The sequence below is a fragment of the Muscardinus avellanarius genome (assembly GCF_963383645.1).
Source record: "Muscardinus avellanarius genome assembly, chromosome: 14".
Lineage (NCBI taxonomy): Eukaryota > Metazoa > Chordata > Mammalia > Rodentia > Gliridae > Muscardinus > Muscardinus avellanarius.
In genome coordinates this window covers 7,348,534-7,364,684 of record NC_137800.1, presented here as the reverse complement: position 1 = coordinate 7,364,684, position 16,151 = coordinate 7,348,534, and the positions used below count along the sequence as shown (strand labels likewise).

At 47.0% G+C, this 16,151-nt stretch overlaps 1 protein-coding gene and 1 pseudogene across 2 annotated transcripts in view; both read left to right on the top strand.

Moving 5' to 3' along the window:
• MSRA (methionine sulfoxide reductase A) overlaps window positions 1–16,151 on the top strand; it is a gene marked incomplete at both ends in the record, with an annotated part of 344,628 nt that overhangs the window by 112,851 nt on the left and 215,626 nt on the right. The gene's annotated exons all lie outside the window — the stretch shown is intronic.
• On the top strand, window positions 5,586–6,205 carry LOC308272982 (high mobility group protein B1-like; annotated as a pseudogene). Its single transcript has one exon. The product of its transcript is annotated as a high mobility group protein B1-like (transcript).

The following is a 16,151-nucleotide window of genomic DNA, read 5'->3' as shown; positions in this document are numbered from 1 at the left end:
TAAAATTTCAACATCCTCCCAGCACAGTCTGTTCTACTTTAAGTCTTAGCCCCGTGTAGTGGTACACACCTGTAACCCCAGTGTTTGGGAGGCTGAGACAGGAGGATCACAGGTTTGAGGCCAAGCTCAGCAGTTTAGTGAGAACTTGTTTCAAAATTAAAAAATAATAAAAAGGCCGGGCGTGGTGGCGCACGCTTGTAATCCCTGCGCTTGGGAGGCAGAGACAGGAGGATCGCGCAGGTTCGAAGCCAGCAGCGTACGCTAGCTTAGGAGACCCTGTTTCCAAATAAAAATATAAAAATAGGTCTGGGAGTATAGCCGGAGGTAGAAGGGTTTCTAGGAACCCCAGTACCACAAAAATAAATAAATAAAAATAAAAAAATAAAAAGGGCTGGAGGTATAGAGGTAGGTAGAATGCTTTTGGGTTCAATCCCAAGTAGATAATAATAATAATAATAATAATAATAATAACAACAACAACAACAACAACAACATTTTAAGTCTTAGTGCCAGTGGTTCAGATATGTCTAGCTCTTTGGAAGAAAGGCATTTAAATGCTAGGGAACCTGAGCCAAAGACATTTGCCTGGGATCTCTGTTGCAGTCGGCAATGTCACACCCAGCCCTTGTGAAGTCAGGAGTTGCAGAGGTAAAGACTCGAGGGTATAGGCAGGGCCAGAGGAAACGGCCGTGTCCAGGTGTGATTCTGTCCAGCCTGCGGGTGGGTCCTGTTTCAGTGGGCGGTTCTCCTGTCTACACCAGGCCAGGGCCCCCTTCTCTCCACCCAGAACCCTGACAGTCAGCCCTGGTTGGCTGCAGGGGCTGCGGCCGCTCTCCAGCCCTCTCCTCTCTGGTGCCTCCGACGTCTGCTCAGCCCTCCCTGGGCCGCGTGCCCGGGAATCTTCCCGCTTGTCTCTCTTCTGGGCTTGGAGCCAGGCCCAACTTTTCAAGATGTTGTCTTCCCAATCCTGCCTTGATTCGCTCAATCTGCGGCCCTTCTTTGTCGCTCTTGGTTTCTCCTGCAGTCATCTGTGTTCCTAGTCGGTCCCATCTTAAGCATTTTAAGCATTTGCATTGGAAAATGGCTACATTCCATATAACTCGATCCAGCTGGCTTTGTCTACTGGGTAAAGAGACACACCTGGGCTGCCCGGGTGACTGAGGCTGGTCCTCCCAGGGCCTGTGCACTTAGCTGACAGGGCTGTGTCCAAACCAGGGGGTTGGTGTGGGGGCTTCCCAGCTACATGGTTATCTAATAGGGCTCCCGGGAAGGGTGTTGGAGTGGCCTTAGCTCTCTGCAAGGTCTGAGAAGGGACTGGGGTACTTGGTACCGGGTGTGTTGATGGAAGTGGCTTGGGAGCCAGTACCTGACCCTCCAACGGGGACACAAAATGAGGGCCTGAGGAGGAGGAGCTGATGGTGGTGTTTGGAAAAGAGGGCTGGCTGAGTGCATGGCCTCCAGGTGAGTAACGGGCTGGCGAGGGGTGGACACGGGTTGTGGGACACCCAAGAGTGTGCTGCGGGACTGGCGGCCCTGCTCCCCACAGCTCTTCCTCCTGGCCAGCGCCACCACCATGGCTCCCATTCCTGAGAGCCCTCCCCAGATGTCTTCCCAGCTCGGCTGTCCTGTTCCCTTCCAGAGCATCCCTGGACACTCCTGAGATGCCTCAGTGGCCACATCTGGCCTCCCAGAGCGGTCTCCCAGGCCCTCCCAGCCTGTCTTGAGCATTCTGGATTTTTTCTTTGACTTTATTTAGAACTAATGCTCTCTACTACACAGTTCAACATGGAACATGTTCCCTGTGTCATGGTTCGTCCTTATCTCCTCATCTTGAACATACAGTGTTATCCAATCACCCTGATGGTTCTTCCTGTATTCCCCTAAATGCCAGGAATGTAATAAAGGATTAATACATGTTGGCTAGTTAATAAAGGAAACTCTTAATGAGAGAAAAATTGTAGTCTAAAGAACTTAAAAGTAATTATGCTGGGTAGAAAATATGCTCAATTTGGTTAGGATTAAAATGTCCTTTTTTTTTGTGTGGTACTGAGGATAGAACCCTTCTACCTCCAGGCTACACTCCCAGACACCTATTTTTTAATATTTCTATTTGTAAACAGGGTCTCTTATGCCAGCAAGGCTGGCTTCGAACCTGCACGATCCTCCTGTCTCCACCTCCCAAGTGCGGGGATGACAAGCGTGCGCCACTGCGCCCGGCCTAGAATGTCCTTCTTAAGTCTCTTATCAAGAGGATCGTGTCTCATTAACCCCTGTATTGTCAGCACCAGCCAGGAGCCTGGATCATTGGGCGGTTGTTGAATGAGATCCGATCCACTTATTTAAGCTTTTCACTTTGAAGCTGTTTGGTCCCAGTTAGGTCCTGTCCTTGTATACAGGAAACATCATAACCGGGGTCTCTAGTCCTTCAGAACCTGTGACGCACTCAAGGAGGCGTTTTGCTTTCTGTTTTTATCTCAGTAGCGCCAGCTCTATTGCCTGCTTTAAGATTTACTTTTGGACTCACCACTCCGTGAAGTTTATGTATTTTTGGCTCATCCTTCGCAGTAGATGTGGCCAGTCCGGATCGAGCAGTTTCCTCTCCTTCCCTCGCCTTCATCTTTTATCAACGTTGAGTTCTCAGGGCCGGCTTTTCCTGACTCATCAGTATTGGGCTAATGGACTGGAACAGCCCAAGTTGAAAGGTAATTACTTACTCTGCTGCTGATAGCCCAGATGAGAATAGGACTTATTAGCCCCATAATAATGGAAATCTGTGTTTAATGCAGATCTTTTAAGCAGTTGGAAACGATCTCAAATTCATCTTTCCTTGCCATATGTTAAAATGTCACATTATGGTTTTAAAATTCAGGATGAGAACTGAAGTTTCAGGAGAAGCCTGCCTGTGGAAAAGTTCTCAAATCTGTTCTTTTAAAATCAGAAGCATTTGTTCATCTCGAATCAAGCCTCTGCCGAGAAGCGAGGCCTGTCAGAGCTGCCTGGGGGGTGGGTGGTACCAGGAAGAGTGGGCTCAGCTCACAGGGATGGGGAGAGCTGGAGAGGAAGCAACGGCCTTGGGTGGTGGCCGGGGCTTCCCTCCCGGAGGCTCTGGTCTTGGATTTGGTGAGTGACCCATGTCAAGCACCCCTTTGCTTCAGTCTTCAAGGTGGGCTCCGGAACAGGGTGCTCATACTTGGACATCATTAGCTAACTCTGGTCTCAGCTGTGGAAGACGGCAGCTTTTCCACAAATACTATTTCTGGAAATGTGACCCTGGATGCTTCCATGGAAAGGCCACCCTCTTCATGCTGCAGACCTGAAGTTCAGCTCAGTGGCACTGAGTGGTACAGCCAAGGCCGTGCTGGTCAGCACTTGACCATGCTGGGGCTCCATCCAGTTCCCATCCACAGGTCCACTCAGAACTGTGTCCCCACGGGGACTTCCGATCAGCCCTGTCACCGTGATTTCAAATGATTTCCACTGCCCTGTTCTGTCTCCTTGCCTAGGAAATGGCCTTAAATAATGCAGCTCGCTCTCTGTACAAGTCTTGCTGAAGGCTTCTTAATGATGGGTCTTTAACCTCCCCACATTTCATACACAATCAGGGACATGAAGAACCCTCGTTCCTCAGTGCAGGCGGAGGGTGGGACATAGTGCCACAGACCCGTTCTACACAACACATGCTGCTCTGCTCTTCGGTTCCATGAGTCTCATGCGTCTCTGCACGGGTGGATATCTCGAGTGAGGGCATTATGGTGTGGAAGAACTTGGTGTCCCTGAAATGTGCCAAGCTTGCACCTTTTGTGGTTTGGAAGACTCTTCCCAGAATTTGAGACAGAACAGGCTGCTGCTGCTGCTGATTCATTGGTGTGGGGTTGTTTTGTATCCCACCAGGCTAATTTTTTACTTTTTTCAACTCAATAAGCCAGTGCATCTGTCAAGATAATCCGGTGGGTGTGGGGCACCTCGTAGGATCCTTCAAACTCAAGATGTTTATACTATAGACTTGCTTGTCGCTTGCTTTTTAGCACTTTTCTGAGCTTTGATACTTTGTGTTGGTGCATTTTCTTAAGTGCTGGTGAGCTCCATAGGTGAACTCACTTCATTAGTACATTATTATCTACCTCTACCCGGGGAGGAAAGGGTCACATAACTGCTTCACATGGTATGTCAGCATAGACTTAAAAGTTGCTTGGAGGTATCTGCCACATGTTTTGATGACACAATGTATACCTTTAGGGACATGTAAGATCTTTCTTGGAAATAGAGTTCCTAGTTTACATCTGGTAGTCATGATGTTTTATTTATTGGAGAACCCTTTCTAGTCATAAATCCATGGGTGGTCTTGAAATTCTTAACACCAGTCAGTCTTAGAAAGGAGAAAAAATATGGGTACCTTGGATTCCAAGGTGAAAGTTTATGTTACCTGCATAGGACCTGTTTCACTGGAGGGTACATCTGTCTACAGTTGAGGTAAGTGACCTCTCTGGATCCTTTAGTGTGACCAGGCATGGACGCGGCTGTCTCTAGCTCTGGACCCTGGCTGTCTCACCTGAGGGCTTGTGTCCTTCATACCACCTCCCCCTACCTCCTTTATTTCAGAAACATAAATAGATTTTTACATCTGATCACCTCCTAATGAGTACATCTATTCCCGAGGCTGGCAAACTTTGTGATTCTATCGGAGCAAGAAATCTTATTTGTAAGGAGCTGGCTAATTACCCATGACATTTTAAATGTCGGCATTGTCCTTGAGCTAAGAGTGTGAAAATCAGAAGACTCAGGGGTGTACATACTTCCTGCTAGACTTTGCTTAGTTTCACATACTCTGACAGTAAAAACCAAATGAATTCTAGCCCTTCAACAATAACATTCAAAACAGGAAAGTAATTTTAAAAACCTGTTAACTGCAACAACATTAATTTTGTATCACGGAAAATGCCACGGTGCTATGTAAAAGCAGTGATAAAGGTATTACAGACATTCTGTTGGTGAAAATAAGCATCTACCTTTGTGGCAGGAAGCATATATTCACCTTGCATGTATACCGTATACCAAGGCTCATGTAGAAACTCGTGTGTTGTTTCTGTTTTTAAATTTTGAAGTTTATTATCCTGGTTATTTGTTATAGTAGCAGAAAGCTGACTGACACAATGTTAATACAATAGTTAAAACAGGCAACCTTATTCTCTGTATTGGTATCATCTGTATTTGCCAACCCTTTGAATACCAGTGCTAAATTTCCCTCTCCTCCTAGTCTCTTTTGAACAATATTCTTTCATTGCCGTATTGCATTTTTCCATATAATGAGGTTCAGAGTTGTGGGACACACATGACCCAGCACTTGGTTCGCTTCCTCATTGGGTATTCAGTTGGGATCCAGACTAACCCAGGTGAGGCGCGGGCTCTGATGCTAAGAGATAAGATGCTCTCAGTTTCTCAGGGATGGAACCCTGTAAAGATGCCAGGGGGTGAGTGCGGGGTGGCGCGCGGCGGGAGGGCACCCTGGGCAGCCGGGGCCTGCACGGCGGCCGGGTCCTGGCCTGGAGCCGGCGGGTCAGGCTCCACACAAAGAAAAACAACTAAACATGGGCAAAGGAGATCCTGAGAAGCCGAGAGGCAAGATGTCACCATATGCATTCTTGTGCAAACTTGCCGGGAGGAGCACAAGAAGAAGCACCCAGATGCTTCAGTCAACTTCCCAGAGTTTTCTAAGAAGTGCTCAGAGAGGTGGAAGACCATGTCTGCTAAAGAGAAAGGGAAATTTGAAGACATGGCAAAGGTGGACAAAGCCTGTTATGAAAGAGAACTGAAAACCTATATCCCGCCTAAAGGGGAGACAAAAAAGAAGTTCAAGGATCCCAATGCGCCCAAGAGGCCTCCATCGGCCTTCTTCTTGTTCTGTTCTGAGTATCGCCCCAAAATTAAAGGAGAGCATCCTGGCCTATCTATTGGTGATGTTGCAAAGAAACTGGGCGAGATGTGGAATAACACTGCTGCAGAGGACAAGCAGCCTTATGAGAAGAAAGCTGCTAAGCTGAAGGAAATGTATGAAAAGGATACTGCTGCCCGCCGAGCTAAAGGAAAACCTGGTGCAGCAAAAAAGGGAGTTGTCAAGGCTGAGAAGAGCAAGAAAAAGAAGGAGGAGGAGGGAGATGAAGAGGAGGAGGAGGACGAAGAAGATGAAGATGAAGAAGATGATGAATAAGTTGGTTCTAGCGCAGTTTTTTTTTCTTGTCTATAAATCATTTAACCCCCCTGTACACAACTCACTCCTTTTAAAGAAAAAAATTGAAACTTAAGGCTGTGTAAGATTTGTTTTTAAACTATACAGTGTCTTTTTTTGTATAGTTAACACACTACCGAATGTGTCTTTAGATAGCCCTGTCCTGGTGGCATTTTCAATAGCCACTAACCTTGCCTGGTACAGTCTGGGGGTTGTAAATTGGCATGGAAATTTAAAGCAGGTTCTTGTGGGAGCACAGCACAAATTAGTTATATATGGGGACGGTAGTTTTTTCATCTTCAGTTGTCTCTGATGCAACTTATACAAAATAATTGTTCTGTTAACTGAATACCACTCAGTAATTGCAAAAAAACCTTGCAGCTGTTTTTGTTGACATTCTGAATGCTTCTAAGTAAATACCATTTTTTTTATTAAAAAAAAAAAAGATGCTAGGGGATGTTTTTCTGGAGAAAGAGTTCGGAGAGATCACTGTTCTCTGCAATCAAGGAGAGCCCCTGGGTCCATTGCTCAGACCAGCCACCTGGTGAAGAGATTCCTTCATTAGAGCACTTCTTGGTTATTTTGTTGGTTTTCTGTTTTTACTGTAGCGGTTACAAGTCCCTGGGAGTTCAGCTGATTTGGGGGTGTGAGAAAGAGTTAAACTTTCCTCGTGGTCCCAGTCTCCCCTTGGCAGCATCCAGTGCACTGTGATAACTGTGGTGACTCAGTGGCCCATCTTAAGTCATGGGTGCCCCGGGTCAGTGTTATCTTTTAATAGTTGAATTATGCTGGGCATGGTGGTACACGCTTGTACTCTCAGTACTTGGGAGGATAAGACAGGAGGATCACAGGTTCACAGCCAGCCTCAGCAACTTAGTGAGGCCCTCTGCAACTTAGCGAGAGCCTGTTTCAAAATTAAAGAATAAGCCGGGCGTGGTGGCGCACACTTGTAATCCCCATGCTTGGGAGACTGAGACAGGAGGATCACACAAGTTCGAAGCCAGTGTCAGCTACTTAGTGAGGCGCTCAGCAACTTAATGAGACTCTTTTTCCAAATAAAAATATAAAATAGGTCTGAGAGTATAGCCCGGAGGTAGGAAGCTCCTGGGTTCCACCCCCAGTACCACCAAAAAAAAAAAGAATAAAAAATAGGACTGGGGGTGTAGCTCAGAGGTAGACTGCCTCTAGGTTTAATCCCCAGCACCACACACACATACAAAAGTTGAATATATTTTTACCTCTATAGCAATGTGGTGATAAGACAGCGTCATCATCTAATTTTAAAAAATAGAGCAGAATTCTCAGGTTTCTTGTACTAACTCTTTGGCTCTACATACTGAATAGACACCCAGGACAAAGAGCTGGGGCTTCAGCCTCTCTCAGCAATTGCAGGGCTCTGGGCACTGAGTCGATTTCTGCATCTTTCTAGAAAAGGGGCGGGGCTGAATGAGCGCCATGGTTGCTTTCAGTTCCCAGTCTATCATTTACAATTATCATGCATTTTGCGTCCCTGTAGTTCAGTCATTCTGAAAAGAAAGAGCCTCGTCCTGGCACCGTCTCCTCTTGGCAGGGCCTGTGTATTTTTGTTCAGCAGAGGCTTCCTGCCTGATGTCTGGCATGGCCTTGTCCTGCTTTTTTCTAGGGTGACATTCCGGGTTTGTGAAAATACCACCCTGCTGATGGTGCGTATTGGTTAGGAACACAGGCTCTGGAATTAAACACACCGGGGTTCAAGTCCCTGTTCCAAATCCCATCTGAGCTGGCTTCTTCGTGCACAAGATGGAGATGGCTGCTGCCTTTGTGGGCCGAGTGAGACTTAGAGAGATACTGACGCAAGGCTTGTGTTCACGCCTGCCTGGTTCCCTGTACCACCACCTCTCCCACGCAAAGGCTTGTTGGTGCAGAAATGCGGACTCTAAACTTGTTCTAAGGGGAAAACCACTTCCTCTATACTTACAAAACATTTCTGGCACCAAATGTGTAGATTTTCCACACCAAAATTTCCCAGTTCTCTGCGCTCCCATGAGTATCTTGGCCCGTCACCGCCAAGACACCCATGGTCATCGTGCAGTACGTGACTCTCGAGCTTAGCAGTGTGACATAAGGCTCTGTCTCTGTGGGTCTGTCTGGGACCTGGACACAGCTCGGCTGGGCCCTGACCTCTGGGTCACTCGCAAGCAGCTCGGGTGGCGGCCATGGTGGAGTCATACCCCAGGCTCTGCCTGGAAGGACGCACTGGCATGAGGGTCCGCAGGATGCAGTGTCTCAAAAGCGGTGGGGCTAAGGGTCGCACCGCCTGCCACTGAGGCCCACCTCAGCTCTTTGCTACACGCGGCTTGCCAACATGGCATTTGCTTCTGCAGAACCCAGGTGCGTGGGAGACTCTACTCGCAAGGTGTACATCGCAGGATTTCGTGACTTAATCTCAGAAGTGGAGTCTCCTCCCTCAGTGCCACCGTATGTCATGGATTTGCTCCTGGAGTATGAGACCAGGAAAGACCTTAGTCGTCACTGTGGAACAGCCTCACATTTTACCCCCGGAGCATGTGAAACTCCAGGTAGCGACATGGCCTACAGAAAGCCCGGCTGCTCAGAGCTGGAGTGGGCCCTGACTTCAGTGCACTGGAAGTGGGTTTTTTGGGTTTTTTTAGGTTTGCAGTTTGGGCCTCACAGGGTTTTATTCATTTGCACCTTTTCAGCAGGCCACCACTGCGTGGCAGTGCCAGGACCGGATCTAAATGGGCTCTAAGTGCCTTGCCTGGGGCTTTGAGACCTAGCATATGATACCGAGGTTCTGCCTAAGCTTGTCGGGCTGAAATCCTGGTTTTCTGCTTCCCCTTTATATCAACATGTCTTTTGAAGCACGTGATACCGTCTAGAGCAAGCTGTTAAAACAACACACCCCATGAGCCAGTTAGCCACCTCATCTGTCTCTAACAGTTTCTTTTACAGCTGGGGCATAGATCACCAGGTTAAGAGCCCTCATTTTCAAGTTTAGTTTGTCTGGGGTTTTGACTTTGTTCTTAGCGTGTAGGCCCACCTTATTCTCTAGCTTGGCTTCACCCTGGTCCCTCCTCAGTCCTGGGCGTCAGGGTGTCACCTAGGCTCTTATCACACTAGGACACAGGAAGCAAGAGAGGCAGGTGGTCATGCTCAGGAGCAGCAGTGTGTGGGAACCGACAGTAGACAGACCTCAGGCAGGTCACCAGGACCGCGGCCTCCATCACCAGGCACTCAAAGTGGGAGGTCTACAGGGCGGATAGGAGGCCACCGGGATCTGCTGTACTATAGCTTTCTACCTCTGAGCTACACCCTCGGCACTACTTTATCTTATTTTTGTTTTGAATCAGAGTCTTGCTAGGTGGATGATAGTCTCACTACTTGCTGAAGCTGTCCTGATACCGGCAATCCTCCTGTCTCAGCCTCCCAAGTATTGGGATTGCAGCATGTACCACTGTGCCCGGTTTGGGATCTCCTGTTAATGGAGCCAGTGAAGGCTTCCAGAGAGGTCACAGTAGCACTTGGGAGGCCACCGGAGCCACAGTCATGGGCAGACCAAAGACCTGGGAGCTCCCAGCAATAGCAGTGAAGGCAGAAGGAAAAAGTGGGTTAAAGCCAGGCCTGGTGGTGCACGCTTGTCATCCCAGTACTTGGAAGGCTGAGATAGGAGGAGCGCAGGTTCACGGCCAGCCTCACCTTCTTAGTGAGGCCCTCTGCAACTTAGTGAGTCCTTGTTTCCAGATAAAGAATACAAAATAGGGCAGGATAGCCGGGCGTGGTGGCGTATGCTTGTAATCCCGGCAATCGGGAGGCTGAAACCGGAGGATCGCGGTTCCCAGACAGCCTCAGCTACTTAGTGATGCCCTCACTAACTTAGTGAGACCCTGTTTCAAAATAAAGAATAAAAAATAGGCCAGGGCATGTAGCTTGGAGGTCAAATGCCTCTGGGTTCCATCCCCAGACCTGCAAAAAAAAAAAAAGAAAAAAGAAAAAAAATAGGGCAGGAGGTATAGCTCGGAGGTCGAATGCCCCGGGGTTCCATCCCCAGACCCAAAAATAAATAAATTAAATAAAAATGAAAAGTAGGGCTGGGGATGTAGCTTGTAAGTAGAGTTCCCCTGGCTTCAATTCCCAGTACCACACACACACACACACACACACACACACACACACACACACACACACAAAAGTTTGAGGTAGGGGAGTGTGTGTGTGTGTGTGTGTGTGTTGGGGGGACGGGTTCCCTCACAGTTCCCTTGCACTGCTGGCCTCTGAAATCATTTCCATCCTAAGCTGGGCGTGGTTACATACACATGCCTATAATTTAGAAAAAATAAAAATAAAGTGGGTAGAATGCCCCTGGGTTCAATCTGCAGTACCACAAACAAACAACAATCCCACCCTGAAAGTTTCCCCTTAGGTGTCTATAGACTCCAAACCTTTTTCAAAGAAACAGGAGGGATCTGTTTCCTGCCTGTGAGAACGGTAACCCTCTGGATGTGAGAAGGTTGCCTACTATATGTAAAGTAGCAGAAAATCTCCCGGGCTAGGCTGAAATGGCTTGATTTACATTGAAATTGAAGGTTTTTATTTTTTTTAATTTATTTTATTTTTTGCAGTACTGGGGTTGAACCCAAAGGCATTCTACCACCGAGCTACAACCTATGTCCTATTTTTATTCTTTATTTGGAAACAGGGTCTCACTAGGTTGCAGAGGGCCTCACTAAGTTGCTGAGGCTGGCTGCGAACCTGTGATCCTCCCAGCTCAGCCTCACAAGTGCGGGGATTACAAGCGTGCCCACCACGCCTGGCTGTGTTTTTTTGTAAATACTACCCTGACCAGCTCTTTGAAAAACTTATTTATTTATTTGTAGTACTGAGGATTGAACCCAGCGGCATTCTGCCTCCAAGCTACATCCCCAGCCCTACTTTTTGTTCTTTATTTTGAAGCAGGGTCCCACTAAGTTGTGGAGGGTCTCACTAAATAGCTGAGGCTGGTTGCGAACCTGGGATCCCCTTGTCTCAACCTCCTAAGTACTGGGACTACAAGTGCGTGCCACCAAACCTGGCTCGTGGCGTGCCATTTATTTAAAGTGAAGACATACGTATAACAATAATGGGATCCCTTCGGTTTGTCTGACACTCTAAGGTACACCAGCCCCGGTTTTACCTGACCCACATCGCAGCCCTGGCAGGCAGACAGAGCTGGACAACGGTTTGGGAACTAGCAAAAGACAGGCCTGACTCAATGGATGGAGAGATCAGGAGTCAGGAACGTTTTCAGATGTGACAAAGAACATAGCCGTGTAGCTCATAACTGTAGCAACCCTGGGTCTTCCCCATCCAAGCTGAGTGCTCAAATTGAACAGAAAACAGCCTAAATTTATCAACTCTCCCACTGACAAAGAGAAAGAAAGGGTGAATGAGGGGAAAAGCAAGTAGATGGTTTTGAATAAAACATGAGAATGACCAGTTTGCACGCGTAGCCTTATGCTCTTGACTGCAGGGCTGAGGCCCAGCTCTTAACTGTTCTTCCCCTCTGCCTTCTGCTTTTGGTAAACATCCCCAACATTTGCAATGAAATCCCCTACCGTGGGGCCAAAGGGCTGCTGTTCTCTTCTGCAGAGCCCTGCTGATCTGGTCTCTGGAGATGGCTCTGCCCGGGGCGAGAGCGAGTCCCTCGTGGACAGTCGGTGGTGGAGGGACAGCTGGCGGCAGGGGCAGCTCATCAGCTTGCGTTGCGGCCGGGGCCTGGCTGCCATTAGAATTCATTACAAATGACTCGGAGTCCCAGGAATCTCATTTACTTCTCACTCGGCCGCTGGAAGATGCTTTCAGCTGTGGATCTAGGGTTTCCCCCCAAAGCTGTTACCCAAGCGTGGGGGGCAAGCAGGTGAAAGGATCTGACTGCCGGGAGTGAGGCAGACTAACCCGTGTCTACTTCTGAAGACGCCCTCGGGGGCCCTTTAGAGCTGCATTTACAGGAACTTAGGAACTTCAGCGGGTCTGAGGAAGTGGGATGTGAACAGAGGAGAGAAACAGCCACGAGGAGACGGGAGGAGAAGAGAGTTGTCTGTCAGCCCAGGATCTGGCCTGACTCCCTTTGTGCCTTAGCTACTGCGGGCATCTTTCACAGAACCCCAGACCAGGGGCCGAACCCACCATTCTCTTAATCCTCCATATCTGGGGCCCTGCGTTGCCATGGAAACCAACCCATCCTTTGAGGCTGAGCCTCAATGCCAGGGCCAGGTCCTTTCCGGGGATGGTTCCCTTATGATTCTCACAGTGCCTCTGGGAGATGGCTTCTACCTCCATTCAGTTCCTGAGGGGCAGGAAGGCGGGGAGCTGCACAGCCATGGTCCAGCCGTCCCTGCAACAGGCTGCACTTGTCGCTTACCAGTGCCCCTCTTCCTCTGAAAGTCCTGCCCTGGACCTGGACACAGGGGTGACTTGAGCCAGGTTTGCCTTCCGTGTTCCCATCTCTTTTTATGGGGAAGTTACCTCTGGCGAGGCTTCCTCTTAGCATCACGGTCGCTGCTTCTCCTGCCTGCTCTAGGACAGGGCTGGCACACATTGTCTGTGAAGGTCCATATGGTAAGTATCCTGGGCTTTGCAGGCCATACAGTCCCTGTCACGGGCACCAGAGCCTGCCGCTGTGGAGCGAAGGCAGCCATAAACAATATAGACGTGAATGAGCGTGGCTATGTTCCAATAAAACTTTATTTAATGACACTTGAATTTAAATCTCATAGAATTTTCATGTGTCGTGCAGTATTTTTCTTCCTTTGATTGTGTTTCAGCTATTAAAAAAAAATAGCAAAACCGTTCTTAGCTCATGGACCCTACAAAAACAGGAGGCAGGTTAGGTTTGGTTAGTCGGCCGTGGCTTTGCCGACCCATGCTGTCGAAGTACCTGGACAGTCACCATTTACCTTTGGGCAGTATTGTCACGGTGCTTGTTCTCCTGGAAGCACACAGGACTTAAAACTTGGAGCGCAGGTAAAAGGTTCCGTGCCTCCTGGAGGGATCTGGGGCAGGTGCGGCGCAGTGGGAGGGGTAGGAGGGACACCGGGCAATAGCTGCCTGTGTGCGAAACAAGGGCAGTCCTGCTGTGCTGCCCTTGTCTCCTCCGTGGAAATGTTAGATTTAAATCCTATATGTCATTTATCTCTGCGCTCTGTATAGAAGAAAGGTCTCGCTTTGCTTCTTATAAAAATACCAGGCTCAGATCTTTTTGTGTGAGCTGTCACCAGCCATTCTGACGGTCGATCCTGTAAATTCATGCCTTTTCCTGTTGGCAGAGGGATTGCTTTTGTTTCTGGACAATTTCATGAAGTGTTCCTTTAAACGGGGACTTACATCCAGTTTTAACTTTAGCTATACCTTTCATCTCAGCTCGATTTGAAAGGCCCGGGTACCCGTCATCCTGCTGCAGAGGGCTGGTCTTTACAGTCCTTCCTTGGTCTGGAGCTTGGGCGAGGGGTACGGTCAGCCGCTGACCGCCATGAACACTGCATGGCAGAACCTTCTTCGCATGTGGTCTCCAGGCAATAGGCAGAGAGCAGGTGCTTCTGAAACTTGGCTGGAATCTCTGGAGCGTCTCGAGGGTTTGTGGCACTCTTGGATGCATCCTGGAGTAAAAACTTTCATAAAATAGTATGCCTGTTTGTGGAATTTGAAGGCATAGGAAGGGAAATGAAGGCTTCATAAGAAACCTCCTTCTCCTTAGCCCCCAGGCTGTGTTCTCCACCGCTCCACTCTTGCTTGGCGCTGTGTGCTACAAACCTTACTAGGAGTGCTGTAGCCAGAATGTGAAGGAGCTCGACGCACATGGTCACTCTCAGAAAGACCATCCCACGCCCCAGAGGAACATTTATATTTAATATGTTTCTCTACAAACTAGGGCCTGGAAATCTGAGGGGGAAATCAGGTAGATCATCCATTGTAATAACAAGGCTCAACCTATTTGTCTGCATTTCTTCCCCAGATGTTTTGATTACACTCATTCTCCTAGCAAGCAGTCGTTGCATGCTTTTATTATTTTAAAATTAAGCTTCCAAGGCCCCTCAGGTGTATTAGGTAAATATCATGTTACCTGTCAGCATGGAGTTATACTTAGGCTATTTCTTTACTCAGAACTAGTTGTGTTAGTTCTGTTACTTAAGAAATAGGACTATTACTTATTAGATTCCTGAAATAATTAGACATCTAGACTACAGCTTCATGAAATTTAATGGGTTGAATTAATAGGTTAATACTGTGGCACTTTGAAAATTATGCTCTAAGAAAAATCTTTCCAATTTTCTTTATAACCTTGGAATATTTGCAAGCTCACATTTACATATTTGTAAGCTCATTTTAAACAATTAAGAAATAGTTATCTGTTTCGAATTTCTCACAAGATTAAAAAGTAAATACTTATTGTGACATACTTTAAGACCCATAAGAAGTCACAAAAGTAGAACAGAGTTCCAAGGTGCCTTTCAACCAGCTTCTTCCAGTGGTAAACATCTTAAATAAACACAGATCATTGTTAAAGCAGGAAATTCACATTGGTACAGTACTCTTAACTCAAGTGTAGACTTTGAACGTCACTAGTTTCTGCACTTTGTTTTTGGTGTATGGTTCTATGAAATTTTCCCGCATATATAGATTTGTGTAATAGTCGCCGCCATAAACATAGAGAATCACGGACCCCAGAGACTCCCCCAGCCACCCTCTAGCCACCGTGTTCTTCTCAGAACCTTGTTCAGACTGTGCCGTTAGGATGTGAAAACAGAAGTATAAACAGTGTAGTTTTGAGGAAGGGGCTACTTTTCCATTGGATTTTCACAGTAGTATTTTTCAAGTGAATGAGACAGAGTTGAGAACCACATTTACATTGTGAGTACTTTCACAGTTCATTCCAAGTTAATTGTTTGTGTAAGGTGTGAGGTAAGACTCAGGGTTTATTATTATTTTTTCCATTCGGATATCAAATTGTTCCAGCTCCATCTGTTTAAAAGACTATACTTTCCTAACTGACTGCAACAACTTTGTCAAAATTTAATTCTGTTCCCTCTCTTCAGTTCCAGTCATTTATAGGGCCCAGTCATGCCAACACCACACTGTGTTGACTAATAAAAGTCTTGAAGTCAGAAAGGTTAAGTCCTTGAATTTATATTTCAAGTTTTTTTTTTTCCTATTTTAGGCATTATGATTTTCCCTTTAACTCTTAGAATCAATGAATCAATGTCTATAAGAAAAACTTCCTGGGGTTTTCAGCAGCGTTGTGTTGAACTAGAGATTAATTCGGAGAAAATCAATCTCTTAAGAATGTTGAGTCTTCCAATCTATGAACATGATATATCTTTCCATTTATGTTGATCTCCTTTAATTTTTCTCAACAAAGCTTTATAGTTTTCAGGGAGCATGTTTTATACATATTTTGTTTAAAATCTGCCTAAGTACTTAATGTAACATGACACCATTATAAATAATATTGCTTCTTGTAGAAACTCGTGTTTTACTTGCTCGTTGTGACTACATAGAAATTTAATTTACTTTGCAACTCTGGGCTACACTCCCAGACCTGTTTTTTATATTTTATTTGGAAACAGGGCCTCACTAAGTTGCTGAGAGCCTCACTCAGTAGCTGAGGCTGGCTTCGAACCTGTGCATTCCTCCTGTCTCAGCCTCCCAAGTGCTGGGATTACAAGCGTGCGCCACCACGCCCGGCGCCCTCATCTCTTTTCTGATAATGTTTACATAGGATTAGTATCATCTCTACTTTAAGTGTTTCGAGAATTTCCCAGTGAGCAGGTATGAGTCTGGAGTTTTCTGTGTCAGATTTTCTATTTCTTGTGTTTCTTTGGGTATCATTCAAAGCATCTCATTTATGAATTTGTTGCCTCTTACCCTGAGCCTGCCCTTCTGCATAAGCTGTGAA